The sequence below is a fragment of the Chiloscyllium punctatum genome, chromosome 5, assembly GCF_047496795.1.
Source record: "Chiloscyllium punctatum isolate Juve2018m chromosome 5, sChiPun1.3, whole genome shotgun sequence".
In the NCBI taxonomy this organism is placed as follows: domain Eukaryota; kingdom Metazoa; phylum Chordata; class Chondrichthyes; order Orectolobiformes; family Hemiscylliidae; genus Chiloscyllium; species Chiloscyllium punctatum.
In genome coordinates this window covers 128216843-128237517 of record NC_092743.1, presented here as the reverse complement: position 1 = coordinate 128237517, position 20675 = coordinate 128216843, and the positions used below count along the sequence as shown (strand labels likewise).

The 20675-nt window shown below is 40.8% G+C and overlaps 1 protein-coding gene across 4 annotated transcripts in view; it reads right to left on the bottom strand.

Moving 5' to 3' along the window:
• The window catches only part of pag1 (phosphoprotein membrane anchor with glycosphingolipid microdomains 1), a 153449-nt gene that overhangs the window by 71780 nt on the left and 60994 nt on the right, over positions 1–20675 (bottom strand). For 2 of the 4 annotated variants that reach the window (XM_072571321.1, XM_072571317.1), the window contains exon 2: positions 2087–2125. The exons of the other annotated variants lie outside the window; for them this stretch is intronic. The gene's annotated coding sequence lies outside the window, so the exon portion shown is untranslated. The remainder of the gene's footprint in view (positions 1–2086; positions 2126–20675) is intronic. 4 annotated transcript variants of the gene reach the window in all.

Here is a 20675-nt window from a genome sequence, read left to right as displayed (position 1 = left end):
GAGTAAGCAAGGATATGTATGACCTTTTCAGGGATGCTTTGAGGACATCTCTAAAACATTTCCTCTATGGTCCTGGGAATTTCTGCCTGCTACTAACGTCCAAGTAAACCAGCTGCTTCATGAGTTTAGTTTCAAACATGTCTCACCTATGGAACTGGTTTTTGTGTGACTGGCATCTCAATGTTGGGCAAATTGGCATTTGCAGTGCTGTCGGACTGCGTTTCTTTCTCGCAGTTTTGGAGGAACTTTCAAAGTTTGTACTTTTACAGTGCATTGCGATAACGGACAAGTGTTTTAAGAGTGTCTGGATCACTGTAACCCATTAAACCAGGACCATGATCTTGGAATTGAAATTCTGATTCAAATACTCCTTTCCATAGTTGGTCAAAGGCTATGCTGGCACGTTAGAGAGAGAGAATGATGAATTTTCTTGTCTATGTCCGACGACTTCAAGTGAAGTCTCTCAAGATATATTGATTTTGATCAAAGTGGAACGAGGTACTGTATTGCGGCAGCTATTTGGAAATTGAAACTTATTTTTCCGGTGTTTCATGAAAGACTTATTGTTGCGTATGCTGACACAAAGTCAACAATCCCCTCTCGGGCTCAGTTTCTAAGTGAAACATCATCTGCATACTAAATCTCTACAGCTGAAGTTGCAGTGGCTTTGGTTTTGGGTAAAAGGTAGCGTAGGCTGTACTGTTTCCTGCCTGCCCTGTAGATTATCTGCTGTGAGGAAAATGGAGAAGAGATTTGATGCAATGACACAGACTTGTTTTTCATTAAAATAGGGTTGTGGTTCTTTGGTTGGGCGAGGTTCACAGTGAGTCTGTCAATTGGAGTAGGCAGACGATGATGATAAAGTTTTGAGTTTAGCCAGATTTGGTCATGGTTTAATGGGTTACAGTGAGTCTGACACTCCTATAAGTTTTTTAAAAAAACTGCATCAGGTATAGCAATGCACTGTAAAAGTACAAAAAACCTTTGAAAGTTCCTCCAAATCTGCTGGAAATGAGAAGATCATGTTTCCAGTGCATCTCAAAATAGGGAAAATGCACACATACTCTAAAAGACTTCAGAGACTGGGGGGGGTGCAGTTAACACTCACCTTGCAATTATTTCCTTTGTTGCTGGCAGACAGCAGAAATCTATTTTATGGTTAGTAGAGTCATATTGGTGTCCCTTCATGAACATAGTCACAATCATAGTGACAAGAGGAGGAGATAGATAAAGGAAGATTTAAGTGCAGCTGATGAAACAAATTAGTAGGAGGTATTGCAGTCAATCTACCCATTACAAGTAACCCAGCAACACTTCATGTTTCAAACAGCATCTTATCTCTGCCAAAGGAAGAAAATTAACTGACCTCCAAAACTAGCAATTTCAATTTTAGTATGCTTAGGATGAGACAGATAAATCATGTGCTTGTGAACAGTATAATTTAATGAGCTGTTCCCATGGAATGACTATACAATATGTTCCCACAAGCAGATGTGAAAAGGATTTTTATATGAAAGTGGATATCTGTAGAGTTAACAGCTTTGGATCAAAACACACTGCAAAACATCCATGAACTGAAGCAGAGGCAGCTGTTATGTTGCTGCCCTGGTAAATTCTGTACACCTAAATGAATATTTCATCCACAGGGATTCTATTTTCGCTCTTGGTTCATCTTTAGGAAGATGCTACACTGAACACATTGTTTCTTCTTTCCTTGCTTGAGGAGTTAAAATGATTCGCTTGATATGATTGCATTTTTTAATTGTAATAATTGCACTTGCTTCTTTGAGCTTCACCACTGGAATTTAAAGTGGGAGTCCATCCTAATTGAAACACCATGCTGAAACTGTTACCACTTGAAATCGGTGACAGCATCACCTTCTTGAACTTCAAGTGAAGAATGATACACTCTTCAATGAGTTGTGTATTCTTGGCAATAAAAAAATGATACAGGTTTGTCATTTGCGTTATTTTTAGGGACAAGCTAATGGAAGCTACAGGTGGGGGCAGGGGTTGGGAGAGTGTTGAATTGTTACTTCCAAAAAGGTCAACTGGTTTCAACAAGCATATAATTCCTCAGACATACCTCAGTATGGCTCTTGACTGGGAGATCAATTCATAGGAGCTGTGGGTTAACAAAAATAAACTAATTAGCAAGCATTCTAAAAATAAAGATTACATAGCAGACAAACCATCAGAGTGGTTCACCACAACTATCTTTGCACTTGTAAATTCAGAGTTTACCAGCAGAAGTTCACCACACTTCATTGAAGGTAGGGCAGTTAATAATGCAACGTGAACCTGACACCCCAGCCTATTCCACCATCAGCCTGTTTTCGCAAAGGGAGCAGGTCACTAGTTGACCGAATGGAGACAGGAAGGCACTTCACATAAATAAGGTGCTGCTAAAGAAGTCTTTTATCAGGTATTTGCAATATTAGCAAAGACACAAGGTCAGTCAAAGACCATGCCAATTCACCAAGTGTAATTAGGTGAGAAATCAGTCAGCAGTCATGATGGATAAATGGTAGGTCTGTTAATGTATTTGCCACACGTCTTCTCAACCAAGCCCAGTTATCAGGTTTAATGGCTCAGCAGAGGGTAGTCCCAATTTGAATTGCTGCTGCTGGAGAGATCTCTCCCAGATCCAAAAAGGAGGCAGAACAAAAGCTGTCAGAGTAACAAGGGAGTGAAGGCCTCATCTGCGATTAAGGTTTGGAATCGGTCTTCTCATCCAATGAGGACGAGGTGGCCCAGAGACGGGCTGGTTGCTACGTGCTGCAACTTTGCAGCAGTCAGGGTATTTTAGTGGCCAGAGAAAGGCCTTGGAGTCTGGACAGGAAGGACACATTGGGATAAGGACATCCTGTTCACAGAAGGCTGTAGCTGGCTCTATAGGTGTACCAACAGAGGCTTAGCTTCGATGAATAGTCCAGGAGTGTGTGTTTCCAGACCACACCTATTTGGTTGGGTAATGACAGGATTAGTAAAATAAACAGAAAGAGCCCAGCGACCTCTCCTCTTCACAACATTCAGAAGAGGAATCACTGGACTTTAAATGCTAACTGTTTTCTGTCCACAATGCTGCCAGACCTCCCGAGATTCCTCAGTAATTTCTCTTTTAGTTTCAGATTTCCAGCACCACCTACAACATTTTGTTTTAGTTTAGTGATGGAATTAAGTAGAATAATGGAACAGGAGTTAAGGGCACTGAGAAGTAGCAACAAACCAATGACTTACTTTAAAGGTGGCATTGGCATGCCAATTCTTGGCCTACAGTTCTTTCCAAGGATTGTCTGCAGATCTAGGTGAGCTTTCCAGTCAGTAGCCGATCCCTGCATTGAGTGTACCAGCAGACTGGTCTACCTATCAAATCCACAACAGGTCAGGCCTGTTAGGTTAGGAGGGCTATCAGCTGCAAGTCCAAGACCGAGTTTTTACCAGTGCAGCAGGTCATTGAAATCACACATGTGGCCATCAAAACTCCCTCACAGTAACTAGGTGGCCTTATGAATTAAAGGGCTTTCACTCACTCAATGTAGAGATTGTGCGTGAGCACCAAGAGCACTTCATGTCGGTGGTCTGAGGTTTCCAGAAGTTTTCATGATTAATACATCCTCAGACAGACATACAGACAGACAGACAGAGTCACAATCACCTCAGCCTTTCAGGCCATGCTCATTACTAGATTCTGTGGGCAGGGGAGATATACTTGATCATGGCTTCTGACTCCTGTATGCAACTCTGACTCAGAGACAAAGAACAGACATAACCACTGCCACATGGCTATAACTGAGCAGTCCACCAAAATCTTATAGATGGTATTCTGGTGCCTCAGTAGATTTAGGGAAGGTCTTACAATACTCCTGTATGTTGTTTGCTTCACATTGTCCAACCCAGTGGTACAGAGGGGAAAAGTGCTGCAGTCGGGAAGGTCACTGTGTGAGCCATGTCTACAGAAGGAGAAAAAGTTACATCAAAAAATATAATAGCGTCACTTGATGAAGGCATTACAGAGGGATCGAACAATGAAAGACTGACATGTCTGGTAGGGAGATAGGCAACTCTTTGATCAGCAGACTTTCATGAAGCACAAGTGGAGAGGATGAAGAACCAAAAATCACTCTTTCAGAGGCATGGGTCACTGATTGATTTTCAGGAGCCTTCATTTCCCTGTGATGGCAACTGAATGCGCAAAGGCCATCATAACAGGTGGTCTCAAGTATCTCAACTTTACAGATCAAACCTCACTGGATTTAATTTTTGTGTAATCAAGTGGTGTTTTGAAATAATTGTATAACTCATTTCAATTCATACTTCAACATTTTTTTTCATCAGGCATTACACAAGTACGCGTGGGGACAAACTTATATACCCCAGTGAACACCTCCAATGCTGGTCCACTTATTTAGTTTCCTTCTAGTAACTTGGATGGGTGCCCCCTGTACCTTGACTTGATATGGAGATAGGCGGTTGCCTTCCTTGTTCTAGTCCATTAGAAAGCTATGGAATGAATTCTCGATGTCCCTGAAACATACTGCATCGGTGCAAATTTTGGAGGACCTGCATCTATAGTGAGGATGTAGTCTGAAAGGAGCCATACCAGGTAAGGATAGCAGATTCTTTTCTGAAGAGTATAAGCATTGAGACAATTGAGGCTGGTTTCACGATCACCAACGCTGAGATTAGCTTTCAATGTCAGATTTACTCATTGAATTTACGTTTTACCAGCCATCACGCTGGGATTTGAACTAGTGTCACCCAAAACTAGAGACTGTTGGAAAAACTCAAAAGTCAGGTGCATCTGTGGAGAGAAAGCAGAGTTAAGGTTTCGGGTCCAGACACCTTTTTTCCAAAGTTCGCCAGCAATTGTTGATTTTATTTTTGATTCCCAGCATCTGAAATTCTTCGATTTTTATTTGTCCCCAAAATTAGCCTGGTTTAAGGATGACTAGTCAAGTGGGATTCCCACCTCTCCTGAGTTTCGGATGTGCATTTCCACCCAGTTTTGGGACTTCAATGTGAACAACCAAATTGTGATCAATGCATCAACTCTCTACCCAGGAGCTGTAAAATGACTGCATGATTTAATTCAATTTACTGGCTTTAAAGTTTAGGACACAAAATTGTTCACAATTTAACACATTCAGATAATTGTTCATTCAGGTCATGGGAGTTGCTAGCATGCTAAATGAAAAGGAAATACATTGATGAGAGAAGAAAGTGCTTCTTTGTTTGAATTAAAAAAGCAGCCTTTTTACAAAAGATATAAACACATGCTACACCTAATGCAAGAATACTTGATGTGGAATTGTGGTACATTAATTTGAAAAACCTGAAAGATTGCTATAAGTGAAAATTCCATTGCTTTTACCCAATAAGCTACTTAACACTACCTGCAAGTCAATTAGTTGGACAAAGCTCTTCCACTATCACCATGAGGTAAGATATACATTAAGTGCAACTAATGGTTACAATAATTAAAGCAGTTTAAAATTTGATACATAGAGTTTGATTACAATTCTCATAATATAGGACATCTCCTACACTGGCCAACCAAACTTTAAATTGGAGACAAAGTCATAAAATGTATTAGATTTATTATCCCCACAATGCATCCTGACTGCTATATTACACACCAAGGCTGATTCCTATTTTATGCTGGTTTTCTATACTACAGCAATGGTTGACTAATTCTTTGTACATTGTATTAAATACAAATTTCAATCTAACATAATTCAAGAACTGGAGAATGCATGGTGCAAAAAAAAAGTAGTTTTGCCAATAGATTTATGCTTTTGCAGACATTTCATAACATGCTTCACTGTAGACTCTCAACTGCTGATGTGATTACTCTGAGAAATTATTTTTCTAAGTTTTTCTGATTCTCAAATCTCATTGTGTAAATGGCCAGTTTTCAAAGTCACAGAATTTCAGCAGCCACTGTGGTTATAAAGCACATAAATATCTTGGACTGGCCTTAATAAATATCTTACTTAAAAGCACACATTATAGTTTAAATGGATTTCCAGTCTGAACGTCAATCGTGTTTTTCTGATTGTTTAAAAATGATTGAGAAAAAAATACTTCATTATTTTTCAATACATTTCTTGAAATAGTTATTAAATTTCATATTCCCTTGCCACTTCTGACCTCTCTCCATTGTCATAAAGTTTTTATTGCATTTGACTGACAGGATTGAAAAGCTACTAGTTCAATGATTAATTTTAAATCTGAGCCAAAAGGAAAAAACAAAATACATTTGATTAGCAAAACTCACTGCATGAAAATAATACTTTCAGGACTCTATGATCAACACCAGACAGGACCATATCCTGGTTGCTGTGCATGTCAAGAATCAAATTCTTTATCCATTTAACCTGCATACTGACTATTTCCTGCAAGCCGTTCCAACTTCTGCCAATCACCTGCTATGGGGTAATGTATGATAAAGGAAACAGCAACATTAAGTTTGAAAAGACACAGTGACTGTAAGGAAACATTTAAATTAACATTTTTAGCATGATGATTGTTTAATATTGGGCAGATTTAATGGAATGCTGGGTATATTTTTGTAAAAGTACTACACAATTAAATTTCATTAAATACCATTGAATATTTAGGAGAAGTGATGAAAATTATGGGTGTGAGAAATTTATAAATATTCGACGATGAATACACTGGATGAAGATGCCTAAATATTTCAAAGATGATATTTGCTGAGACATTGGTAGCTATAATGACAGCCCTCTCTATGTTAGATTAATTTTAAATGATTTTAAGATTGAATTAAGTTTAATATAATTGCAATAAATTGCTGAAGATGTGAAGTCAACTTAGTGTTGGGGAAATTTATTTGCAGAATTTTGATCATGTTACTTCCAGGCTGCGAATATTTTACTTATTAAAAGAGTATTTAATCCCATTCCATATTATCACTTGGAAATATCTTCAAATACATCTTTTGTAAGACATAATCCAATTACTGTTGTATAGGTGACAAAACTATGGCTTTTAGAGTTGTGTTTCTTCCTGTTTGTTTTTGAAGAGCCATGGGTACTAAGCTGTCATCTCCAAGCCAATAAAGTAAACAGCTTGTGAGGCCTTGGTTTTTTTTAAAAATTGGAACAATAGAAGCAACCTGAATGGGTGGAGTCAGGCTCCCACAGAAACAGGGTTTTAGTTTAGCATTCAACAACTGTTAGAGCTTGCAAGTTGGCTGCAGAAGCTCTCCCTCTCGGTTTCCCGACTTTGCCTTTCCCAAGGGTGTGTTCATGGAGTATTATGATATTGGATGAGATACTGTTTAGTAGTTAAATAATCTAGTATTCTGTTAGGTTTTCCAATAAAGTTAGGCAGAGCATTTTTTCTTTCTTTTGTTTGTACTTTTAAAAAAATATACGGTAAGAATAAAGTGAGTTTTGCTTAAAGCCAAATAGTGAAATCAATCAAATTACATTGATACACAGCAATTTATGTAAGATAAATGTTAGGGTGTAGGCAATCCCCTTGATATATTTGCAGGGGGTTTGATCTGGTCCATAACATATCGGCAACTTCAACAGCAGTGTCAGACTGATAGCAATGACATGAATATTATGGAACCACCTGATGAAGGAGTGGCGCTCCAAAAGCTAGTGCTTCCAATTAAACCTGTTGGACTATAACCTAGAGCTGTGTGATTTTTAACTTTGTACACCCCAGTCCAACACCGGCATCTCCAAATCATGAATATTATGCATCTACATAGACCTGTTGGAAGTGCTCAAGCTTAATGGTACATGTGTGGATGCTTTTTTCTCCAGTTTGGGTGACAGTAACCATTTCTATGATCCAGATAACAGCTTGCTGTAACAGAGCTTAGAGTAAAGAGTTTGTTTTGGAAGTCTTCTGTAAGGCAATTTGCCTCAAAGCAGTTGTAGATACTAATCAGTGCCTTGCTGCTGGATATGTGGCCTAAGAGAGGAGACTGATATTAAAGTGACTACCTGCCTTTACATTTGCAGGATTTTACAGAGGCATTGCTGGTGGTATTTCTCTCAGGATTTGAGGTTTTGTCCACATCTCCAATGCACACACAAGGTCAGGTAACATGATTGCTTGGTAGACCACGAGTTTGGTACTGGGTTTGAGGCAAAGAATGTTTTCTATTGTGGCATTTTGGTGGGGATTCCATCTGCACCTGTATTCACGTTGGTTGTCCACTATCAGGAGGGAACGTCCCATGTTGGGCTGGGGTTGTGCTGAGGTGGTGGCAAATAGCATGCTGTGGGATGAGAATAAGGGCACTTACATTGAGGTGAATCTCAGTTGAGAAAATTCTCAAAGTGCTCCTAACAACAAGCACTGATTGACTCCCTGACACTGTTGAGCACCACTCCATTCTTACTTTGAATAGTAGGTCCTTATGTACTTGGACTGTAGATGGTCATGACTGCACTGAAGTATCCAAAGTTAAAACTCTCAACACCATGTTATAGTCCAACAGCTTTATTTGGAAGTATAAGGTTTCAGAGCACTCCAACAGTATTTACAAATAAACTGTTGGATTATAACCTGGTGTTGTGTGATTTTTAACTTTGTCCACCCCAGTCCAAAACCAGCAGCTCCACATCCTGAAGGATCCAAGCATGTCATGGCTGTCAGTGAGTTGCAATGTTTCCTGCGTTTTTTCCAAATATTTTCTTTTCTTTAACCATGGGCTTTCGTTAGAGCTTGGTCTTCATTTTTCTGTCAACGTACTTCTTTCCTTCACAGTTTGGTCATGCTTCCAATTCAGGAACACCTTTCAACTGTGATTACGCAGCTTCTGGTCTCCTGGTTATTCTCATCAAACCAGCTTCTTTGTACAGAAACCTACAGTCTCTTTGCAAGTGCTGTTTTTAGTGGATTTAAGGGCAGACCAGATGCTTTGGACATTCTGCAGTCCTGCTCATTGTGCATCATCAGATTGGATGTGAGGCACTGACTGTGTAGGTCTTTCTTCACACAGTCCTCAAACCCGTCAGCTTTGAATTTTCTGGCACCACTGCTACATTTGGCCTAAGGAGATGGAGAAAGTTCGGCGTAACATCGAGGGCCGAAGGGCCTGTACTGCACCGTAATGTTCTACATTCTATAAAGTAGACCAGATGGTCAGTCCAGTCATTAGCTTTTGTCATAACATGGTGATGTGAACATGTTTGCAGTCCCATGCTCAGATCATGATGTAGTTAATCGGGTAAAAACAATGACTGCAGATGCTGGAAACCAGATTCTGGATCAGTGGTGCTGGAAGAGCACTGCAGTTCAGGCAGCATCCAAGGAGCTTCAAAATCGATGTTTCGGGCAAAAGCCCTTCATCAGGAATAAAGGCAGTGAGCCTGAAGTGTGGAGAGATAAGCTAGAGGAGGGTGGGAGTGGGGAGAAAGTAGCATAGAGTACAATAGGTGAGTGGGGGAGGGGTGAAGGTGATAGGTCAGTGAGAAGAGGGTGGAGTGGATAGGTGGAAAAGGAGATAGGCAGGTAGAACAAGTCCAGAAAAGTCATGGGGACAGTGCTGAGCTGGAAGTTTGGAACTAGGGCGAGGTGGGAGAAGGGGAAATGAGGAAACTGTTGAAGTCCACATTGATGCCCTGGGGTTGCCAATGTCTCCGGTGAGCGTGCTGTCATGTCATCTTGCACTTGTCCTCCTGATGAAACAATTGTTCGTTTTGACCAGACTATACTCTGGGCGTTTCATCGGGAGGAGCATTGCAATGGTTATTGGTTTCCCAACGCCTTCATTGCCAATCACTGCTTTGCAGAGGTCAGTTTTCCTCACAACTTCGACATTGAAGTCGCCAAGAATCAGCTTGTCTCCCTTTGGGACATGGGTCAATGACTGATAAAGGCTGCAATAGAATTTCCCTTTGGCCTCATGCATTGTTTCTAGGGTCAAGCAGCACATACTACTAACTGTGGTTCTGGGTTAGGATGGGTCAAAGGGTCACGAGGCATTTCTTTATTCAAAAGTGGAGCTCACTGAGGTGGTCACCTGGTTTGTTTTTTTTATGGCAAAACCAATCATAGAGAGTTGGTATTCTCCTGCCCACTGTCTCTAATTCAGAGCCATGGCATCAAAAGACTGGAGATCACTGGTATGACAGCAGTGCGATATTCAGGTCTTTTGCTGCTAGGGTTGCTAATGATGCTCTTGATGTTCCAGGTCTCAATTCATTTTGACACGATGGACGATGTCAATGTGTGGGTCCTTTAATATCATTGCTACTATAATTCACATCATAGGATATATACATTCATTTTTTACAGTATGTAATAACTTACAGCATGAGAACTCATCCTAAAATATTGCATGATGAGGAGCTACTTTGGAGACCACAGAAACCATAATTATTGGTCTGAGATTGAATGCAAAACATTTCACTGCAGCACAAATAAGCTACCTTAAGTAGCTGGGTCAACATATATACCGAAACAATTGATCACTTTTCTCCCCTCATCACCCAAGACTTTGAACATATTGTAGCAGCGTAAAATTCCCTCAGTCACTAATTAGACCAAACCACAAAGGAATGCATTGTGACTTGTGAAAAATCCATTATGAAGTAGATCTGCATGTGTGATGTGCATTAGTAGTTGCAATTAAACAAACGTGTCACACATTTCGAAGCCACTGCAGAACACCACAGTGTAAAACATAGTTTCATTCAACGCACAAGTTCATCAATTGGTTTTATCTGATTATCACTACCCAGATAAATTACAGTTATGTATCCACTTGTCTGCTTGGTAAACATTGACTATGAAAATCATAAGTTATGCAGTAAGAACAAATATAATATCTGACTGATGCAGCTGTCTAATAACATTAAACAAATAGGATTATAGAATGTAATGAACTGAGACTAAAGTAATTTTCCATACCATAATAGTCGCTGAAGGAAGCAAACTGTTTCCCTAGAGATCCCTTGGAATAGTTCAAACATCTGGCTGAAGCACAGCATAACAATTTTCTAAAACCACTGCAGAAGATGATTCGCTCAAGAATTTTCTTTGACTAATGAGCATGAACTCTGTTTTTCCCCACTCCACATGAACTTCCTAATACAATACTTGCTTAATCACTTTCCCACACAACTGCACGTGGAGAAGCTGCAAATCAGAAAGGCTCTATGGATACTGACAAACATCTAAGTGAGAAGCCTTTGCATTAAGATTCAAGCAATAATCTGTGACTGCTCATTGTCAGGTTTTAATTGCCTTTGATGCCTTCAGGAACAGTCTTCCTCACACAATATTAGTAAAATTGCTGAACCATCCACAGATCATTTTCAAAACTCTCACAATCACCCCAGAATAACACAAGTGTTAGTTGTACCAAGACATCTGACATGTTCAGGCTATAGCAATAATTTATATGTATTCCACAATGTAAATGCAGATCAATTTTACATTCTGGAAGAATCTACCAACATTCTGACCGTTAACAATTCACTGATATTTTCAACTGGCTCTCTTACTTCTACTATAATTAAATTATTAAGAGATGATGCAGCGGATTTTGTTGGCGGGGGGTGGGGGGGGGGGAAATAAAAAAAAGAGAGAAGAGAGGGGTGATTGGGGGCGCATGGTGTGCAGTTTGCATGTTGGTGGAAATGGTTCTGGGTGGGTTACTCTTCGGAGGGGTCAGTGTGGACTCGTTGGGCCAAAGGACCTGTTTCCACACTGTAGGGAATCTAGTCTAAAATGTGGCAGAGAGAGATGGAGCACAAACAATAGAAATTGGAGAAGGTTAATAAAGTTAACTTTGTGGACCAAGTGGAATTCACAAAAGACTGAGTATCCTTACAATAATATGAAGAAATAGTTTATGTTGTTTCATCAGAGAGCCACTGGGGTGTACAATTGAGTGGGTCCTGGTAATGACAGGGGAAAAATTGTGCATGCCCACCAAGGAAATGAGTATGTCAGACAAGAGACTGATGTACAGTGAGGGACTGACGATGGATTCTCAATTTATGTGTCTTCAGCAGAAGATAGATCAAACAGCCAAAACGGTTGAGGGGGGGGGGGGGAAGAGGGAAATCAAGGAATAGAGAGAAAAGAAAAGAAAGAGAGAAAGAAAAGAGTGAGAAGGAAAGAAAAGAGTGAGAAAGAGACAGTCACAGAGACAGAGATGGAGAGAAGCAGCGTCACACAAATGCAAAGTACTGCAGATTTTCGAAAAGGGAAATAAACACAAAGTGCTGGTGAAACTCAGGTGTAGCAGTATCTGTGAAGGAATAAAGGATTAATATGTTTTGAGTCCAATATAATTTTTCTTCAGAGATGAGAAGTGGAAAAGTGATGTAATATGTTTTGTAAACGGATGCTGGATGAAAACGATAGGGAATAAAAAGGAAGAATGAGGGACACTACAGATTCTGGGTATCATAGAACAAAAAATGAAGAGAGTGTGTTTCAGGAGAAGAGAGTTAGGTCCAGGGTAGTGTTAATACTTCAGAAGAGTCATCGGACTCAAAACAGTAACTTCACTTCTTTCTCCGTGGATGCTACCAGCCTGAGATTCTCTGTATACTTTCTGTTTTTATTTCAGATCTCTTGCAAGTACAGTACTTCACTTTTATTAAGTTAAAAATCACAACACCAGGTTATAGTCCAACAGGTTTAATTGGAAGCACTAGCTTTCGGAGCGACGCTCCTTCATCAGGTGGTTGTCAAAGATTAAAAGAAATGCTGGTAAATTGCAACTTCACTTGGAAGGAGTCTTTGACATACTGCACGATGAGGAGGGAGGAGGAAAAGGATAAATGATATGCCTCCTGAGATTGCATGGGTAGGTGTTGTGGGTCAATCACAAAAGATAGGAGCAGAAGCAGACCATTCAGCCCATGGAGTCTACTTCACCATTCAACGAGATCACTGCAATCTGACAGTTGTCAACTCTGCTTCATTGCTTTTCTCCATAACCCTTGATTCCCTTAATCATTAAAAACCTGTCCATCTCAGTCTTGTTAATATACTTCATAACCCAGCCTCAGCAGCCCTCTGTGATAATGAACTCCAGCAGACTGACTACTCTCAAAAATTCTCAGCTGTCACTCTGGTTCTAGACTCTCCCACAAGGGGAGCAACCTCTCTGCATCTGCCTGATCAGTCCTATTAAGAATCCTAAGTTTCAATACGATCTCCTCTCATTCTTCTAAACTCAGCGAATACAAGCCCAATCTACTCAGCCTCTCCTCATAAGAAAAACCCTCCATACTCTGAATCAATGTAGTGAATGTGTTCTGGATGGTCTCCAATGCCAGTATCTTTTCTATAATAACAGGATCAATAGTGTTAACGGTATTCCAGGTGTGGTCTAATTATTGTCTTGTAAAGTTTTGGCACGCCCTCTCTATTTTAATAGTCCATTCATTTTGAAAGAAAGGCCAACAGTCCATCTGCCTTCCTTATTACCTAAAAGGAAGTGAGGACTGCAGATGCTGGAGATCAGAGTCAAAAAGTGTGGCACTGGAAAAGCACAGGGGGTCAGGCAGCATCCGAGGAGGAGAATCAATATTGCGAACATACGCTCTTCATCATGACTTCCTTATTATCTGTTGAGCCAGATACTAGCTTTTCACGACTCATGCACAAGGATTGACAAACACCTCTGTGCTGCAGCCTCCTGCAGTCTATTTGGATAACAAATCACTTCTATTCTTTCTGTCAAAGCACATTACTTCATGTTTTCCAACACCATTATATTTGTCAACTCATTTAACCAGTCTTAAGCCCCATGTTGTGCATTGTATCATCCTCACCACATACCTTCCCAACTATTTTTCTGATGACTGTAAACTTGGGCAAAGAACACTGACTTTCCTCATCCAAATCATTAATACATACTGCAAATAACTGTAGCCCCAGCACTGATCACTGTGGCTCTCTCATTAGTTACAGGTTGCCACTTTATCCCGGTGTTGTTTTCTATTAATTAGCCAAAACTGTATCAATGCCAATCTACTATCCTAATACTAATGGGCTTTTATCTTATTTAATAGTTTTATGTGTGAAACCTTATTGAACACCTTTTAGAAATCCAAATATGTTATATCTACTGGGTCCCTTTTATCTAACCTACATTATACCTCCTCACAGGGACTGTAAAAAAAATGTTAGTCATGCTTTTCCCTTCGTGAAGCCACACTAACTCTGCTTGACCACATTACATATTTTTAAATGCTTTCCTATTCCATCCTTTATAATAAACTCTAACACTTTGCTAACAACAGATGTTAAACTAACCAACCTGTTTTATCTCCCCCAGCTTTTTTGAATAAGACGCTAATTTCTAACCTTCTGGGAATTTTCCAGAATCTAGATTTCCAGAAGGTTACTACTGGTGTATCCACTATCTCTGGACCTTATTTCCTTTAAAATCCTAAGATGCAAGCCCTCGGTTCCGGGAACTTAACGACATTTAACTCCATTAAGTATCCTAATACTACTCTCTAGTTATAGTTATTGTGTTCATTTCCTCCCTTCTTTAGATGCTTCATTATTTAGTATTGATGTGTGTCTTTACAGGGCACCTAGCTCAGAGCAGCAATAGCTGGGAGGCGGGAACACAGTATCTGGGAAGCTGCAGGAACACAGCGGGAATCTTCAGTGTGGCTTTGGTTGACGTCAGAAGGTGAGAAAGGCTCCAAGTTGGTGAGTACTGGGCACATGACAATTACACTTTCTTATCCTGTGGATTTAGAGCAGCAGGAGCTCAGTTATAAGTTAACATTTTCATGACCTTAGTGACACAGAGTAGGAAGTCTAACAAAATAAGTCTAATAACTTCTAGTCCAAGGCATTGATCGTAAATTTAAGAGATGTTAGGAGAGGCTAGCCAAGTAGAATGTGTCACGTGACATATGTGGGGAGTCCTGGACACTGCCAATGTCCTAGATGGCCACAGGTATAGGAAGTACTCCCAAGAGCAGAGGCTGGAGGTCAGAGTATTGGAGCTCAAGCAGTGTGTAAAGACATGAGGCTGAGAATTACGTGGATAGCACATTTAGAGAGGCAGTCACGGTTGATGGATAGCTCAAGAATTGGTGCAAGGGGGAGGGCTTTAGATTTTTGGATCACTGGGACTGTTTCTGGGGCAGATGGAGCATGTACAAATGGGATGGCCTGCACCTGAACCATGCTGGGATCAACTTCCTTGCAGGTAGATTTGATTGTGCTGTTCGGAGAAGTTTAAAATCGTCTGGCAGCAGGAGGGGACACAGAATATTGAAGAAACAGACACAATGCTACAGCAAAGGAAGCAAGTCACAGTGAGTTCAGCTATGCAGAGTATCAAGACAATAAGACAAGGCTGGATGGTCTTTAATGTTAGGAGTGTAATAGGTAAAATTGATGAATGAATGGATAGCATGGATTAAAACATAGAACTATGTTCCTAGTGCAATCACAGAAACATGGTTGAGGGAAGGGCTGGACTGGCAACTCAATATTCCATGATATAGGATCTTTAGGTGAGATAGAGAAGGGTGTAAAAAGGTTGGTGGTGTAGCACTTTTAATTCAAGCATCAATTACTGCAATGAAGAGAGATAATATCTTGGAAGTCCCCATGTGAAAGGACTTGTTAATAGGACGAGTGAATCCTAAGATATTTTATAAATACAAGTCATTCTGCTATAACGCGCATTTTATTAACACAATTGATGAATTGGGGATACTGTTTCTAAAGCACAAACTTCTAAAACATGTGTTGGCTATAGCATGATTATATCAGCAACACTTTAAGCTTTGTTTGTAAAGTGTGATTTTTCTATAATGCAGGGTTGCATAACAACACAACCGTTGCGTTATAGAAGAACTACCTGTACATTAAAGGAAAGAGATTAACCAGGGAAAGAGAAAGGCCCATTAAGGACAAGGGGGCAATCTGTGTGTGAAGTTGCAAGATATTGAAAAGGGTGTTGAATGAATATTTCACTTCAGTCTTCACTCTGGAAAAGGAGAACGAAGGTACAGAATTCAGGAAAAAGGACTTTGGGGAACTTGCACAGTTTGACATAGGAAATGGGGAGGTCTCGAGAGGTTTTTTTGGGCTTAAAAACACAAAAGTCCCATGGCCCAGATGAATTGCATCTGCTGTGGGAGGCAAGGCAGGAAATTGCAAGGGCAATGACAAATTTTTAATTCCTCTCTGGCCACAGGATAAAGTGCAGAGGACTGGAGAATGGCAAATGTGGTTCCATTTTTCAAGAAGGGGAGTAATGATGAACCAGGAAATTATAAACTAGTGAGTTTCACGTCAGTGGTAAGGAAACTATTGGAAAACATTCTGAAGGAGCGAATTAATACCCACTTGGAAAGGCACAGGTTAATCAGGGATATTCAGCATGGCCTTGTCAGAGGGAGGTAATGTCTAACTAATTTGTTAGAATTTTCTGAAAATGTGATGAAGTGTGTGGATGAAGAAAGTTCAGTTGATGTACTTTCTATTGATTTTAGCAAGACTTTTGACAAGGTCTCACAGAGGAGACTGATTGAAATGGTTAAAGCACATGGAATGGAGGGAAACTTGGCGAGATGGATCAAAAACATGTTTAGTAAAGGACACAAAGGGTAGTGGTAGAAGCCTGTTTGAATGACTAGAGGCTAGTGTCTAGCAGTGTACCACAAGGATCAGTAGTGGGACCCTTATTGTTTGTTATATACATAAATGATGTAGATGAAAATGGAGGGGGGGGGGAAAATAGTGTTAAGCAAATTTGTCGATAATACCAAGATTGGTAGAGTTGTTAATAGCAAAGAAGATGATGGTTGTAGGTTACAGGAAAGATATAGATTGGCTGGTCAGGTGGGCAGACCAGTAGTAGATGGTATTTAACCCTGATAAGTGCGAAGTGATACACTTTGGAAGAAGAAACAAAAGGAGGGAGTATTTAATGAATGGCAGGACACTGGGTAACTTTAAGGAACAGAGGGGTCTTGAGACAATTATTCACCAATCCCTGAAATCAGAGCAATTAAATAAGATGGTTAAGGAGGAATAGGAGACAGTTGTTTTCATCAGTCATGGCATAGAGTCTAGGAGCAAGGAGGTAATGTTGGAGTTAAACAGAGCATTGATTAGATCACAGTACAGTGTGTAGTTCTGGTCACCTCACTACAGGAAGGATGTGATAGCACTTAGAGGGGGTACAGAGGAGGTTCACCATGCTGTTGCCAGGGATGGAGAAATTGAGATAAGAGGTAAGACTAGAGAGGCTTGGATTGTTTTCTTTAGAGCAGAGAAGACTGAGGGGTGACATGGTTGAGGTGTATAAGATTATGAGGGGTATGGACAGAGTAAATAGAGAACAGAGTGAACAGGCCAGTCCCTTGGCTGAGGGGTTAATCACAAGGGGGCATAGTTTTGGGGTAAGGGGCAGGAGATTCAGAGGGGATTTGAGTATATCCAATGACGTTGAGAGAAAATCAGGGTGGAATTTCCAGGGCCCCTAGCAGAAATATTTGCATCATCTATGACCATGGGTGAGGTGCTGGAGGACTGGAAAGTGGCTACTGTAGTGCCTTTATTTTAGAAAGATGGGTCAGGAGAAGCCTGAGAACTACAGGCCTGTAAATCTGACATTAGTGGTGGGTAAGTTGTTGGAAGTGATTCTGAAAGATAGGATTTGCATGCATTTGGAGGGGCAAGGAACAATTAGGGATAATCAGCATGGCTTTGTGCATAGGAAATCGTGCCTCTCAAACTTGGTTGAGTTTTTTGAGGAAGTAACCAAAAAGATAGTTCAGGGCAGAACAGTTGTTTACTTGGACTTTACTAAAACCTTTGATAAGGTTCTACATGGCAGACTAATTAGTGAAGTTGGATCACATTGGATTCAGGGTGACCTTGTCAATTAGATACTAAATTGGCTTTATGGTAAGAGACAGAGGGTGGTAGTGGAGGTTGTTTTTAGGACTGGAGGCCTGTGACCAGTGATTTGCCACAGGAATTGTTCCTGCGTCCACTTTTTAGTAGAACCTATCCTGGGGAACCTTTACAGATCAAAAAGTCCAAATTCAGCTACACCCTCATAAGAGAAGCAGCTGGTTCAGTTACCACTGACTGTGTTGAAAGGCTTGGGCCCAAGTTTGACAGGACAAAATTGGTCGAGAAAGATTTACCTAGATTGGCTTCACATGTTTCCTTTAGAAAATGGCTTCCTGGAAGCTTTTCAAGAAGGTCGAAGAACTATCAAAGGTGCCAAGACAATGTTGCATGTTGACCAGGAAGCAATTCAATGATTCTGCAGGCCCGCCCAGTGTCATTTGCCTTATGAGCAAAAATAGAGGCAGTAATCAGGAGGCTGGAAAGGAAAGGAATAATCAAACCAGTCCAGTTTGTGGAATGGGCAACACCAGTTGTACAGATTGTGAAGCCAGACAGGTCAGTTCGCCTCAGTGGGAATTTTAAACAAGTGGTAAACTGCTTTACACGTCTAGATAAATGCCTCGCATGGAGGATATGTATGCAAAGCTGGCAAGGGGCTGTCCTTCACAAAGCTGGACACGAGCCACGTGTACCTGCAATTGCAATTCGATGAGGATTCCCAAAAAGCCTGCTACAATTAATACCCAATAAAAGGTTTGTACCAATATACGAGACTGCATTTGGAGTATCGTCAGTCTGTGCATTTTTTCAGTGGACGATGGAGAACATTTTACAAAGTCCACTCGAGGCTGCCATTTAGCTAGGTGACATGCTAATAACAGGGAAGACCAATAAGGAGCACTTAAGAACTTGGACATTGTCCTTAGAAGTTTCCCCAAGTGGGTGTATTAGGGAAATATTTGTGATCCAGGCACCCCAGGTGACCTACCAAGAGTCAACGAGAATGGGCTACACCCGCTGGAAGATAAAGTGAGGGCAATCTAAGGTGCCCTCGCTCCATGTCTGTACCGGAGCTTACGTTCATTTCTTGGGCTGGTGAATTATTATGGAAAGTTCATACATAACCTGGCCTCTATCCTGGCACCTTATCATCAACTCTTTGAAGAGGGTCAGCCTTGGAAATGGTCGCAAAGCCAAGCTATCGCTTTCAGGGAAGTGAAGAAACAGCTTTCATCCACTAAGGAGTTGGCACACTATGACCCCAAGTAAGATCCAATGTTGACATGCAACGCCTCCCCGTACGGCATCAGGGTAGAATTAACTCATCGGTGGCTGACTGGAGGGGATCACCTAATAGCATACGAATCCAGGACTTTTGGCTAATGCAGAACATAATATGTGCCCAGATAGAGAAGGAAGATTGGACAGTCATATTTGGAATCAGGACGTTCCATCAATATCTTTACAGACATAAATTTGTACTAATAACAGACCATAAACACCTGCTAGGTCTGTTTAAAAAGAGGGCAAGACACTGCCTCCCATAGCTTTGAGCTGAATTCAGCAGTGAGCTCCAAGTGCGTATAATTAGAAGTTGGAACACCATCCGGGAGGCTAAGTAGCAAATGCTGCCTCCCACCAGCAGATAGTACCACCATTGGTGTGTCACTTGAAAAGTCTGTAATGGTTTTACATTTTTCAGACACACCTGATAATGCCACACTTTGGAGACAGAAAGGTCCTATTCTAGTAAAACTGAAGCAGCTGGTAGTGATGTGGGAAAGCGAAGGGCCAACCAGAATTGAAACCTTTTTGGACCCAGAGAGACTGGAACACAGTACAAAGAACAATACAGCACAGGAACAGGCCCTTCAGTCCTCCAAGAGTATGCCGACAAATCTTGCCGTTCCATGTTAAAATTGTCATCACTTACAGGAACCGTATCCTTCCAATTCATGTATCCTTCCAGGTGCTTCTTGAATGCTGCTATTATGTCTGCTTCCACCATCTCCTCTGGCATTGCATTCCAGGCACTCACCACCCTGTGTGCAAAACTTCCTCCCCTGCACCTTTGAACATGTGTCCCCTAGTACTTGACCTCTCTATCTTGGGAAAACGTCTCATACTTTCCACTCTATCCATGCCATTCACATTATCATATAAACTTCTAATAGGTCACCCCTCAACTTGATTTGTTCCAATGAGAACAAACCCAGTCTATCCAAACTTTCTTCATAGCTAAAATCCCTCACACCAGGCAAGATCCTGGTAAACATTTTCTATACCCTCTCCAAAGCATCCAATCATTCTGGTAGTGTGGTGACCAGAACTATACACAATATTCCAAACGCAGCCTAACTAAAGTTCTATAAAGCTGCAGCATAATCTATCTATCCTTATACTCAATGCCCCATCCAACGAAGGCAAGCATACATTGACCTTTTTTACTACCTTATCTACCTGCACTGTCACCTTCAGTGATCTATGGACCTGCACACCCAAATCTCTCTGCATATCAATATCCCCAAGGTTTCTGCCATTAACTGTACATTTTCCATCTGTATTTGACCTTCCAAAATGAAATACCTCATATTTGTCTGGATTAAGCTCCATCTGTAATTTTTCTACCCATGCCTCCAACTGATTTGTAGCTTGTTGTATCCTCTGACAATCCTCCTCACTTTGTATTGTCCGCAAACTTACTAATTAGACCAGCTACCTTTTCCTCCAAATCATTTATGTAGATCAGGAATGGCAGAAGTCCCAACACTGATCCCTGTGGAACACCACTAATCACAACCCTCCATTCCGAAAAG